The sequence below is a fragment of the Chiloscyllium plagiosum genome, unplaced genomic scaffold (assembly GCF_037043375.1).
Source record: "Chiloscyllium plagiosum isolate Xiang-an unplaced genomic scaffold, Cpla_swu_hap1 HiC_scaffold_43, whole genome shotgun sequence".
NCBI classification, from domain to species: Eukaryota; Metazoa; Chordata; class Chondrichthyes; order Orectolobiformes; family Hemiscylliidae; genus Chiloscyllium; species Chiloscyllium plagiosum.
The window spans coordinates 19570073-19584630 of NW_028270181.1; positions in this window are offsets into that span (position 1 = coordinate 19570073).

Consider the following 14558-nt stretch of genomic DNA (forward strand, 5'->3'; position numbering starts at 1 on the left):
TGTGTTCCATCATGAAAACATTGTTCTCTAGCCAGGAGCGTCAGATGATACGACAAGCTGCGCTCTTGGTCTGGGAGAGAGAGGGGGGAGAAGGAGGGGAGCAGAAGTTTCCCCTCACCGACCCCGAGTGGGATAAGAACACGGAGGGAGGACGGCGCAACATGAGAGACATGCGGGAATATTGGATAAAAGGAATAAGACACGCAGCCCCGAAGGGGCACAATTTTACCAAGGCCTTTGGTAATCATCAAAACCCGGAGGAAACCCCTACGGACTTCCTAGACAGGATTAGGAAGAATGTGCAGCAGTTTGCTGGGGTGGACCCTGAGACGGACGTGGGGCAACAACTCATACGGGTAGAGTTTGTATCAAAGGCCTGGCCGGACATACGAAAGAAGTTAGAGAAAATGGATGATTGGGATAGTAAATTTTTAAGTGAATTACTACGAGAGGCGCAAAAGGTGTTTGTGAGAAGGGACGATGAGAAGCAAAGGAAGGCGACAAAGATAATGATGCAAACGGTGCAACAAATGACAGCTGGAAGAAAGGAAAAGGGAGAGCCGTGGCAGAAACAGGAAAGGGGAGAGTCGTGGCAAGAGCAGAGGAAAAGAGAACCATGGCCGGAACAAAGGAAGAGTGGAGGAACGCGAGACCGCGACAGGGAAACGAAGAGGACACTCAGATGTTACTATTGTAATGAAGAGGGACATTTTAAACGGGTGTGCTCCCGCTACAAGCGGGAGGTGAGGTCGTACGCCCTGATGGAGGAAGATTAGGGAGGTCGGGGGTTCCTACCCTTGGGGCAAAAGGACTATCGACAGGAACCCCTGGTAAACTTGAAAGTAGGGCCCCAAGGATCGGAGATCACATTTATGGTGGACTCGGGAGCCGAAAGATCAAGTATAATCCAAATACCCCCCGGCACCCGAGCAGGAGGAAAAGTTATGGGGGTATCTGGAATTGGAGGACAGAAATTACAAGTCCCAGTGGTAGAGGACGTGGAAATTGGATATGAAAACAGAACTACTAAACGAGACCTCCTTCTACTGCCATCGGCGGGATTTAATTTGTTAGGAAGAGACTTGCAGGTCAAACTAGGGATCGGAACGGTACCAAGTAACGGGGAAATGGTGGTAAGGTTGTTCGCCCTCACCGAAGAAGATGATCAACAAATAGACCTGGAAGTTTGGTACCGAGAGGGGAACAGAGGGGGTCTAAACATCAAACCTCTCCAAATCACCATGTTACCAGGAAGAGGCCCGGTAAGAAGGAAACAATACCCGATTGCTATGGAAGGACGGGAGGGGTTACAACCTGTGATAGAAAGATTAATCACAGATGGACTACTGGAGGAATGCATGTCCCCTTTCAATACTCCAATACTCCCTGTGAGGAAGCCAGACGGGACATATAGGCTGGTGCAAGACCTGCGGGGGTTGAATGAAGTAGTCCAGGCTAGATACCCGGTGGTACCTAATCCCTACACGTTAATGAGTAAAATTCCCCCCGAACATGAATGGTTCAGCGTAATAGATCTGAAGGATGCTTTTTGGAGTTGCCCCCTTGACGAAGAAAGTCGGAACCTTTTTGCCTTTGAATGGGAGAATCCCTTCACAGGACGAAAGCGACAGTTAAGATGGACGGTCTTGCCGCAGGGATTCACGGAGTCACCCAATTTGTTTGGACAAATACTGGAGCAGATCTTAGAAGGATTTCAGTGTAACGCGGAGAATCAATTGCTCCAATATGTCGATGATCTCTTACTCTCAGGACCAAGAGAAGAGGAGGTACGAGCAGACACCGTTGCCCTGTTGAACTTCCTGGGGAAACAGGGTCTACGCGTCTCCAGGACAAAACTCCAGTTTGTGGAGCGAGAAGTAAGATATCTGGGCCATCAAGTCAGTAAGGGGCACCGCCGTATCACGCCAGAACGAATATCAGGAATTACGGGTATGCCAATACCCAGGACGAAGAAGGAAGTCAGACAATTCCTGGGACTAGTAGGGTATTGCCGGATATGGATTGAAAGTTACACCACTTTAGTAAAATTTTTGTACGACAAACTGGGACAAGAAGGACAAAAGGTGGACTGGTCAGATGAGGAGGAGCGGCGATTTAATATTATTAAAAATAAACTGATTCGAGCTCCGGTATTGGCTTTACCCACCCTGAAGGAACCGTTCCAGTTATATGTTAATAGCGCCGGCGGAATTGCCCAGGGTGTGCTCACTCAGCTGCGGGCAGGGAAACGTCAGCCGGTTGCATTTTTGTCAAAAATGTTAGACCCTGTGTCATGTGGATGGCCGACCTGTATACAGGCAGTGGCAGCTACGGCAATGTTAGTAGAAGAGGCCCGAAAACCTACCTTTGGAGGAAGGATCACAGTATACTCCCCACATTCGGTTAGTGCCATACTGGCTCAGAAGGCTCACCGCTGGTTAACAGACTCTCGCATCCTAAAGTATGAGACGATTTTGATGACCGGGAACGATCTCAATTTTGCAAAAGATCTCAGTTGCAACCCAGCCCAGTTTCTGTACGGACGTCCTGCAGACGGGGAACAGGAGCATGATTGTGTGGAATTTGTGGACTTGCAGACCAAAAGCCGAGAGGACCTGCAAGAAGCCCCGCTGGGTGAGGGACAGGAACTGTATATCGACGGGTCCTCCCGGTGCATCAGTGGAGTACGATACAGTGGCTATGCTGTTATAGATGGTGCAACGAAACGGACGATTGAGTCTGGACGACTGCCCGGGAAGTGGTCAGCCCAATCCTGTGAGTTGTACGCCCTCCAGAGGGCCCTGAAGCTGTTGGAAGGGAAAGTGGGGACCATATATACTGACTCAAAGTATGCATACGGAGTCGTTCATACTTTCGGGAAAATCTGGAAAGAGCGAGGATTGATAACTTCCCGGGGAAAAGAATTAGCTCACGAACAAATGATCAGCCTAACGTTGGAAGCCCTGGCGTTACCTACGGAACTTGCAGTAGTCCATGTACCCGGTCACCAGAAGGGGTCGACACCGGAAGCGGTGGGAAACCGGCTGGCAGACGAGGACGCCAAGCGGGCAGCGGTCGAAAAATCCGTCCAATTGTTAACGTTAATACCGTTGAGGGAGGGCCTCGCTAAACAACCCGTCTTCACCCAGGGGGAGATTGATAAAATGGATCAATTGGGTGCCCGGCTAGATACTAACGGGAAGTGGACGGTTCCTGATGGGAGACAAGTACTGAACAAACAGATCACCCGGGGTATTCTGCACCGATTACACCATCAGACCCACTGGGGGGTGCAAGCCATGTGTGACACAATCCTGAGAGACTATGTATGCAGGGGGATATACACATTAGCTCAACAAGAGGTAGTCGGATGCCCCACTTGCCGGCGTATTAATCAGAAAGCCATGCGTTCTATGCCAGCTGGTGGTCAGCCCCTAGCGATTAGGCCATTTCAGAGGATCCAAGTCGACTTTACAGAATTACCCCCAGTACAGAGATGGAAATATCTGCTAGTAATAGTAGACCATTTCACTCACTGGGTAGAGGCTTTCCCAACTGCCAAAGACGATGCACCAACCGTGGCCCGACTGTTGTTAGAGAACATAATCCCGAGATATGGCATAATGGAATCTATTGACTCCGATTGCGGGACGCATTTTATTTCTAAGCTACACCATTTGATCTGTAATGCCCTGGGTATCCAATGGAAATTCCACACACCCTGGCATCCTCAGAGTTCGGGTCGAGTTGAGAGAATGAATGGCACGCTCAAGACCCAATTGACTAAGCTGATGTTAGAAACTAAGTTACCCTGGCCAAAGTGCCTGCCCATTGCCCTAATGAGGATACGTACGGCACCTCGCCGAGATGTCGGGGTTTCCCCCTATGAAATGCTCTTCGGATTACCGTATTGGAGTAAGGTTGATGGATGTCCCACTCTACAAGGGGGGGGATGTATTTATCCGAACCTATTTACTGGCCTTATCCCGTTCTTTTGCAGAACTCCGAAGGAAAGGTCTCCTGGCTCAGACTCCGCCGCTCGACTTCCTCCTGCATAAGGTGGAGCCCGGAGATTGGATACTTGTTAAGACCTGGAAGGCCGAAAAGCTCCAGCCGCGGTGGGAAGGACCGTTCCTGGTTCTGTTAACAACTGAGGCAGCTGTTCGAACGAAAGAAAAAGGGTGGGTCCACGCATCAAGGATAAAGGGGCCCGTTCCGCCTGAAGAAGAAAGCACCTGGACATGCGAGCAAGGGGACAAGCCGTTGTCGGTAAAACTGAAAAGACAGCAATAATGAACTCTACTTGGACTGTATTGGTGGGGATATTGATCAGTTTACTCCTGTATGTGGGGGAGGGTGAGGGGAGATGTGACAAATGTCGAACTACAGTAAGACTTGGGATTCGAATCTATTCGGGATCATTTGTGTCCCATTCCTATGTGGACGATAGGTGTTACGATGTGAGTGCACGCCATGAATGTTGGGAGGATGGGAGACCCTATTATCAGGTATATAATAAAGGATACGGTGGCAAAATCCATGGATGCCCTATAAATGACCGCTGGGTGTGTATTAGCAAAACTGGGAGGTGGGACCTATCCTCCGTGTTGCTCAGGGAGCAGGTTGACAGAGTCAAGGAGACCAAGATACAGATCCCTGATCGGGGGTTGGGGAAAGAGCAAGACCGACAGGGAACGGTCGTGCTCCCTAAAGTGCCATCTGTATACGAAGAGGTAGAAGGACAGATTGAACTCCCTGATGTTACACAAAACCTGTTTATTGATCTCACCTCTAGAATAGCCACTGTTTTAAATGTTAGCAATTGCTGGGTCTGTGGGGGGCCGCATATGTCGGAACAATGGCCGTGGACTGGTCAAAGCTTAGACATAGGGAATTGCTGCAAACCACTTGGACTCGTGACAACGACAGAAAAAGCCAGGGGTGGAGACTGACAAACAGCCCTGAGGGCCAGTTCTGTATTGAAGGCAAGGGGACCGTGAAGGTAGGGATTAGCCCCTGTCAGAATATATTGGATGCAACCACGCGAGTATGGTGGCCTGAGAATATTGCTTGGTACATTGCAAACCGAGATCATCAAAATTGCATTCGGTTACGTTCTGATTCCTCCTCTTACGAGCTCAGTGCTGACCCTTCCGATGGCATGAAAAGAGTGTGGAGCGGTGGTTGTCAGGGGAATCAATGCTGGAATAATCCTGTCCAGACTCTGCCACGGGGTCAACAATCCGAATACTGGAATTGCAGTGGTCCTGGTCCTTATGAGGGCATCCCTGGGGTAAAGGAGTTGTGGGATGACGTTGTGAGGCAGGGAGGGCCTGCTCCAGATGGCCTATTTTGGATATGCGGTAATCAGGCATACTCCAAACTGCCCATGGGATGGGCTGGGGTATGCTTCCTGGGTCTAATACGACCTGCGTTCTTCCTATTACCCCGGGAGGAAGGCGATGATTTGGGAGTTAAACTCTTTGACTCCCTGCGTAGGTCGCCAAGGGATATCCAAGTCGGTGATTGGGGGGATGAGTGGCCACCGGCCCGGATTATTGAATACTATGGGCCGGCTACTTGGGCACAGGACGGATCATGGGGATATCGTACTCCTATCTATATGCTAAATCGAATTATCAGGCTCCAAGCAGTGGTAGAGGTCATTACTAACCGGACTGCCCTGGCCCTAGAGCTGTTGGCTCAGCAGCAGGATCAGATGAGGGCTGCTATATATCAAAACCGACTTGCCTTGGATTATCTGTTGGCCTCGGAGGGGGGTGTGTGCGGGAAATTTAACCTGACAAACTGCTGTCTAGAAATTGACGATAATGGTAAAGCGGTTTTGAAAATTTCCGATGAAATTCGGAGATTGGCCCATGTGCCAGTACAATCTTGGCGTCCTCTTAGTGGCATCGGATGGTGGGATGGTCTCCTAGGTGGTAGCTGGTGGCGCACGGCGTTGCTGGTGGTTGGGGGCGGCATGATTCTTCTTCTCGTATTACCCTGCCTAACTCCCTGTATTCAGTTTTTAATTCAGAAAAATATTTCCCGACTCCAGGCAGTGGTGGTTCCACAACATGGGACACGGGAACTTAAAGTGATGTTGCTGCGAAAGACCAAGGATTTCCCGGGCCCTTGAGGGAAGGGGGGGGGCTTATCTTGGTCAGGCACATCTTAAAGAAAGAAAAGGGTGGAATTGTGAGAGGTAATTTCGGTTTAAACTTTAAGATGTGCCTGGACCACAGACTGATCTATAATAAAAGACAAAGCCTTTGTTTCTTTTCTAACAACCATTTTATATACTCAAAAGTAGAGTAGTTTAAATTGTGCAGAATGCTGACAATTTGTGAGCGATAGTAAAAGCAAGCAGGCTCTTGATTAATGAAGCCATTCACACAGCAGAGAAGGATGAGTCCTTGGCTGATAAGACTCCAGGATGGGGGTACGACTTGAGACATCTGTTTCAGATTAAAGCTTTTGACTGATAAGACTACAGGGTGAGAAAAACAACAAACTTTGGAGACTCTGGAGCCTTTTGTTGCAGACTTTGTGATAAAAATAATGATGTTTTTAAGAATGTGAACCTCATGGCTTGTTGGAGCCAAGGAGAGGAGGGACTTGTCCTATAAATAATGGAGACTTTGTAAGCCTCAGCGCGCCTTTTCTTTAAGGGTGCCCGACTCTGCAGACTTGACTTGTTAATAAAACTTTGTTTTCCTGAATTTGTCTAGAGCGATTATTGAGAAGCGATTTTCGTTTCTAACAGTAGATATTTAAATCAACTTGTGTAGACATGGTTAAAAAAAAACACATTGGTAGAAATTCTGTGCGTTATAGAGTCGTAGAGATGCACAGGAGGGAAACATACCCTTTCCCAACCTAATCTAGTCCCACCTGCCAGCATCCGGCCCCTATCCCTCCAAACCCTTCCTATTCATATAACCATCCAGATGCCTTTTAAAAGTTGTAATTGTACCAGCCTCCACCACTTCCTCTGGCAGCTCATTCCATACACTTACCACCCTCTGTGGAAAAAGTTGCCCTTAGGTCCCTTTTATATCTTTCCTCTCTCACCCTAAACCTATGCCCTCTAGTTCTGGACTCCCCGACCCCAGGGAAAAGACTTTGCCTATTTATCCTATCCATGCCCCTCATAATTTTATAAACCTCTATAAGGTCACCCATCAGCCTCTGACGCTCCAGGGAAAACATCCCCAGCCTGTTCAGCCTCCCCATAGCTCAAATCCTCCAACCCTGGCAACATCCTTGTAAATTTTTTCTGAATCCTTTCAAGTTTCACAACATCTTTCTGATAGGAAGGAGACCAGAATTGCACGCAATATTCCAACAGTGGCCTATCCAATGTCCTGTATAGCCGCAACATGACCTCCCAACTCCTGTACTCAATACTCTGACCAATAAAGGAAAGCATACCAAACGCCTTATTCACTATCCTATTTACCTGCGACACCACTTTTAAGGAGCTATGAACTACCACTGCACCACACAACCCTCTATAGCCAATGGTCCATTTGTGTCAAGTGTGGGCGGCACGGTGGCACAGTGGTTAGCACTGCTGCCTCACAGCGCCAGAGACCCGGGTTCAATTCCCGCCTCAGGCGACTAACCGTGTGGAGTTTGCACGTTCTCCCCGTGTCTGCGTGGGTTTCCTCCGGGTGCTCCGGTTTCCTCTCACAGTCCAAAGATGTGCAGGGTCAGGTGAATTGGCCATATTAAATTGCCTGTAGTGTTAGATAAGGGGCAAATGTAGGGGTAGGGGTGGGTTTCGCTTCGGCGGGTCGGTGTGGACTTGTTGGGCCGAAGGGCCTGTTTCCACACTGTAATCTAATCTAATCTAATCTAATCTTGTCACAATGCAGCTAATTGACACACAGCAAGATGCCACAAGCAGTAACATATTGTTGGTTGTCCTCTGAAACTGTTTACCTTTTATTTATCACAATGATCCTCCTATAAGCTAGTGGAACCTCAAATGACTTTACCTTGAAAGACAGCATCACCAACAATGCAAGCTATTGACTCAGTTCACGTCTCATTCCATAATAACGGCACACCCACCAGCACAGCATTCTCTCAGAACTGCAATAGACAATAGACAATAGGTGCAGGAGTAGGCCATTCTGCTCTTTGAGCCAGCACTACCATTCATTATGATCATGGCTGATCATCCTCAATCAGTATCCTGTTCCTGCCTTATCCCCATAACCCTTGATTCCACTATCCTTAAGAGCTCTATCTAAATCTTTCCTGAACGTATCCAGAGACTGGGCCTCCACTGCCTTCTGAGGCAGAGCATTCCACACACTCACCACTCTCTGGGTGAAGAAGTTTCTCCTCAACTCTGTTCTAAATGACCTACCCCTTATTTTTAAACTGTGTCCTCTGGGTTCGGGACTCACCCATCAGCGGAAACATGTTTCCTGCCTCCAGAGTGTCCAATCCTTTAATAATCTTATACGTCTCAATCAGATCCCCTCTCAGCCTTCTAAACTCAAGGGTATACAAGCCCAGTCGCTCCAATCTTTCAACGTAAGATAATCCCGCCATTCCAGGAATTGACCTCGTGAACCTACGCTGCACTCCCTCAATAGCCAGAATGTCTTTCCTCAAATTTGGAGACCAGAACTGCACACAATATTCCAGGTGCGGTCTCACCAGGGCCCTGTACAGCTGCAGAAGAACCTCTTTGCTTCTATACTCAATTCCTTTTGTTATGAAGGCCAGCATGCCATAAGCTTTCTTCACTGCCTGCTGTACCTGCATGCTTGCTTTCATTGACTGATGTACAAGAACACCTAGATCTCGTTGTAACCGCACTGGAGTGTCGGTTTTGATTATATGGTCAAGACTCCAACAATGCACTTGAAGGTCCAACTTTCTGACTTGGAGACAACAGTGTTATCAACTGAACCACAGACAGCATGCAGTGTATAAAGATTCTTTCTGGCGACATGTAAAATCTTGAAAGATGTGACACATTTGGCAATTTTTACAGGATTATTTTGAAATATAATCTCTGGGACACTTCTGCGAAGAAGCTGAGAGAAAATGTTTGAATTAAAAAGTTTTAATCTTTTTAATTAAAAAGTGGAGCAACAATTGGAAGTGCACAGAAGGTCTGATTTACAGGAATTTAAGTATCTCTAGTTGTGGGGTTGAAAGAGATTACAGATCGGGAGACAATGTCATGAGAGGATTTGAAAATGATGATGAGAATTTTTAAAGCCAAGGCTTTTTTTTGGCTGATGTAGGAGAAAGTGAGGCCTGCAGATGCTAAGGAGAGTGTGTTGCTGGAAAAGCACAGCAGGTCAGGCAGCATCCGAAGAGCAGGAGAATCGACATTTTAGGCATAAGCCCTTCATCAGGAATGAGGCTTGTAGGCTGGGGTATTGAGAGATGAATGGGAGGGGGTTGGGGCTGGCAGGTAGGTAGCTGGAAATAGATGAAGGTGAGGGTGGAAGTGATAGGTTGGAGGGGAGGGTGGAGCGGAGGGGTGGAAAGCACAGAAGACGGACAGGTAGGACCAGTCAAAGGGGCGGTGCCAAGGTTCAGGCTTGGGATTGGGATTAAGTTGGGGGAGGGGAAATGAGGAAACTGGTGAAATCCACATTGATCCCATGTGATTGCAGAGTCAAGGAGCACGAGGTAATGTCGATGCAGTCATCAATGTAGCAGAGGAAAAGGTGGGGAGTAGTGCCATTGTAACTGCGGAAGATGGACTGCTCCATGTACCCAACAAAGAGGCAGGCATAGTTGGGTCCCATGCGGGTGCCCATGGCTACTCCTTTGGTTTGGAGGATGTGGGAGGATTGGAAGGAGAAGTTGTTAAGGGTGAGGACCAGTTCAGCCAGGCGGATGAGGGTGTCAGTGGAAGGGTACTGGTTTGGGATGGCTTGAGAGGAGGAAAGTTGGAGGCCTTCACCATGATGGATAAATGTGCACTGAGAATGGATGTCCATGGTGAAGATAAGGCATTAGGGGCCAGGGAAATGAAAGTCTTGGAGGAGATATCGGACATGGGTGGTGTCCTGAACATAGGTGAGGAATTTCTGGACTCAGGGGGACAGGACGGTGTCAAGGTGTGCAGAGATGAGTTAGGTGGGACAGTAGCAAGATGAGACAGTGGGGCCACTGGAGAAGTCAGGTTTGTGAATCTCCGGTACGAGGTAGAATCGGGTGGTGCAGGGTTCACAGACAATGAGATTGAAGGCTGTTGATGGGAGATCCCTAGAAATGCTGAGGTTGTGTATGGTCTGGGAGATGATGGGCTTGGTGATGGGAAGTGAGGTCATGATCGAGCGGCCGGTAGGTGTAGTTGGCGCCTGGCTTCAGTGGTGTAGAGATCGGTGCACAAATCTACTACTACGCACGCCCCTTGTCTGCGGGTTTGCTGGTGGTATTGGGTTGGAGTAGAGGGCTGCACTTCATGATGGTGGGAGGTTGAAGTGGGTGAGGAGGCTGGACAGGTTGAGGTAGTTTATGTCACAGTGGCTGTGAGAAATGAAGAGATCGAGGGTGGGTAACAGGCCAGGCGGATGGGGTGTGTTGGTGGTGAGAGAAGGGGTCTTGGTTGAAAAGGTGGGTGGATAGGGGTCTTGGTTGAAAAGGTGGGCCTGGAGTCAGAGGAAGAAATGTTCCACGTCACAATACGTGTCGAACCCATTAATCCAGGAGTGTAGAGGGATGAAAGTGAGGCCTTTGCTGAGGACTGAACGTTCATCCTCAGTGAGGGGGAGGTCTGGGAGAATAGTAAACACAAGGCAGGACTGGGAGCTGGGACCTGGAATGGGGCTGGAGCGGGATGTGGGGCTTAAGACTGCCACTTGAGTGGGTGCGGTTATGGGGGACCGGGGTGATGTCATCAACAGAAGTGACGGTAGGCATGGAAACGGAAGTGGGGCCTACGTCGGTGCCTACAGAGCGAAAGTGACGTATAGCATGGCATCAACAACGCCGTCGGCTGAGTTCTGGCGAGTGACGTCACTGGGGATGGAAGTGACATTGGCAGTGGCGTTCTCCGTGTTCTGGTGAGTGACATTTCTGGGAGCGAAATTGGCTGTGGCAGTGGCAACTGCGGGGGCGGAAGTGACATACAGAGTAGGTTGGTGCCGGATCTTGCGGCAGTGGATCCTGCGGCGATCGTGGAGGTGGTTGTCTGGACGGCGATCGCGGAGGTGGCTTGGTCAGCAGTGACTGCGGTCTGTGAGGTGGTCGGGGGTGGAAGTGATGTCATCATTTGCTGCGGCGGTTGTGGAGAAGCTTCTGGAATGGTCGAGGAAACCCGTGTATTGAGGTAAGTACACGAAAGTTTGTTTAACTTATGTTCTTTTATGTCCGATATGGTGGAGAAAATGCGTTTGTTGAGTGCGTGAATTCTTCTGGGGATGTAAAACAGGTCATTTGCAGGTGTGGCCCTGAGCTGAGGCAGGGCTGACTGCAGGGAGAGGAGGTGGCAACGCCTGGCTGAGAGTGTGGAGTGCAGGATCCGGAGGGAGAACTGTTTCTGGAGGCTTTGGATTTGTTGTAGGTACTGGTTGTCCTGTTCAGGTCCAATCTGTGATGGTCTGAATGTAGTCCGGAGTCCATGCAGGGTCAGTCAGTTCTGTCAGCAGGTGCTGAGGAAGGAGATATGGTTGTGGTAGCGAGTCTGCTTCTGGACGTGGCTGAAGAACTGCAGGGCAGAGGAGATAACCCAGGGGGGAGCAGTGAGAGAGAGAGACTCACTGAGATCCATGTAGAGAGAGGAAAACTCCCTCAAGGTAGTTACCCTTGGAAGAGGCTTCGCAGTAGGGTTAAAATCAATTAGGAGAAAGTGAGGACTGCAGATGCTAGAGATCAGAGTCGAGAGTGTGGTGCTGGAAAAGCACAGCAGGTCAGGCAGGATCTGAGGAGCAGAAAAGTCAATGTTTCGGGCAAAAGGCCTTCATCAGGAATAGATTAGATAGAGTAGACATGCAGGAGGCTGGAAGAACACAGCAGGCCAGGCAGCATCAGGAGGTGGAGAAGTCAACGTTTTGGGTGTGACTCTTCGTTCTGAAGAAGAATTACACCTGAAACGTTGACTTCTCCACCTCCTGATGCTGCCTGGCTTGCTGTGTTCTTCCAGCCTCCTGCCTGTCTACTTTGGATTCCAGCATCTGCAGTTTTCTTGTATCTAACTATAGATGAGATAGAGGCAGGCAAGTTGTTTTGGTGGGTAAGACTAAGACGAGGGGACATGGCCTCAAGATTAGGGGGAGTAGCTTCAGGACAGCGATGAGGATGGAAACTATGGAATTTCCTGCCCAAGGAAGCAGTAAAGGTAGCTTCATTACATACATTCGAGACACTGTTGGATGGGTTTTTGCATGGTAGGGGAATTAAGGGTTATGGGGATAATGCAGGTAGGAGGAGCTAGACGATGGGTAGATCAGGCATGAGCTAAATGAATGGTGGAGCAGGCTCGATGGGCCAAATGGCCTCCTCTTGCTTCTATTATTATGAAATTATGAAATTACGCAGTGCTTGCTTTAAGCATTTACTCAAGCTTACATTAACAGGGGTACACAGAAGAAACAAATCCCCAAGGTTAGATGGTAGTTATCCCACGGTATTGAAAATAAGGAAGAAATTTGTAAATTGCTAATAATTATCAAATTTTAGTCAATATTGAGAAGGTCCTACAGAATTGGATACTGTGACACAAAATAATCTTACTGCACTATAAAGAGATAAGACAAATATTTCAGATGTGTGTCCTTCATCCAGCCTATGCAATCTTCCCAATATCCTTGACGATTTTGAGAAAATGACAATCTCGTGAGGGAATCTTACTAGTAGTTTAGTATAAAAGGCAGTTGCTAAAACTGTTTTTAATCCACATTCTAGTTTTCTTTCCAATTGCATATATGTTATTAAAAATGTTGAAAATAGAAATAAAAGTATTTGACTTCTAATTTACAGGGATGAGTTTATTGAATGTTTGATTTTATGAGATGATTGTTATTGTGTTCATTGCTGCAGCTAATTTATACAAGCTATCTCTTATAATCTTCACAAGAAGGTCATGGTCTGTAGTAAGGCTCTGATACTCAGACATTGCACTGTGGTTAGTTTAAAGTGCAAGGACAGGACAGGTAGAAGATCCTTTATCTGAACATCCAAAAACCAAAAAACTCTGAAATCCGAAGGTTTTCTTGTGAAGTTTTTTTCTCATTAACAAGGTTGTTTGGCGAGCAAAGTTAATAAGTCGACACCCACTCGATGCGTGTCACTCAGATGTGACATGGAGGGGCGTGGCCAAGCATGGCCTGTGTATTCTCTGTGAATGTCCCCCAAGTCGACGCCCACTCGTTGCATGTCACTCAGATTTGACATGGGGGAGTGGCCAAACACATTCTTAGAAGTCTGCTTCTCTGGTAAGATTTTTAGAAATTTCACCATTAAACTGTCACATTCTGAAAACCGAAAAATTCTGAATTCCGACAAACAGCTGATCCCGAGCATTTCGGACGAAGGATCTTCTATCTGTATTCTCATATTTCATGTGGGTAAGTTATCGAAATAGGCACATCCCAAAGTTAACTTAATTCCTTACTTCCTCAAATAATCAGCAGCAAATGGTTTGACTTCTATTTTGAAAAAAGTCTTTTGATTTAAAATTGGCATCTGAGATGCAATGAACAAACAAAACTTGATGTCAAAACTGTTCATATATCGAGAGGCAAATAGGAACATAGGAACAAGAGCAGTTCATTCAGGTCTTTGAGCCTTCTGCAGTGTACAATATGATCACAGCTGGTCTGACCGTAGTCTCAGGTGTGCCTTTCTATCTTGTCACCCAAAGCTTTCACATCCCTGGCCAAACAAAAGCATCTAGAGTATCTTATATCAAGCAGCAGGCAGGGCCGGCGCAGTGGTAGTTTGGCACACCGACTTGTACACCGCCAGATGCCAACTCATGGACACCTCCTCCTACTGCCCTCTCGACCATGACCTCACCTCCCATCACCAAACTATCATCTCCCAGAATATCCACAACCTCATCGCCTCAGGGGATCTCCCATCTAGCTTCCCACCTCATAGTCCTGGAAACCCACACCGCCCAATTCTACTTCCTTCCCAAAATTCACAAACCTGACTGCCCCGGTCGACCCGTCTCCACCTGTTCCTGCTCCACCAAACTCATCTCCTCATATCTTGACACCATATAGTCCCACTTGGTCTAGGATCACTCCACATACATTCAGGACACCACCCACGTCCTCCACCTCCTCCATGGCTTTTGGTTCCCCGGCTCCCAATGCCTCATCTTCACCATGAACATCCAATCCCTGAACACATCCATCTGCCATGATGAAGGCCTTCAAGTCCTCCGTTTCTTCCTCTCCTTCGACCCACCACTACCCTTTCACCAACATACTCATTCGATTGGCGGAACTGGTCCTGACCCTCAGCAACTTCTCCAATGCCTGCCTCTTTGTCAGGTACATGGAACAGTCCATCGACCATAGCTACACCGGCACTATTCCTCACCTTTCTTCAGCTACACTGAT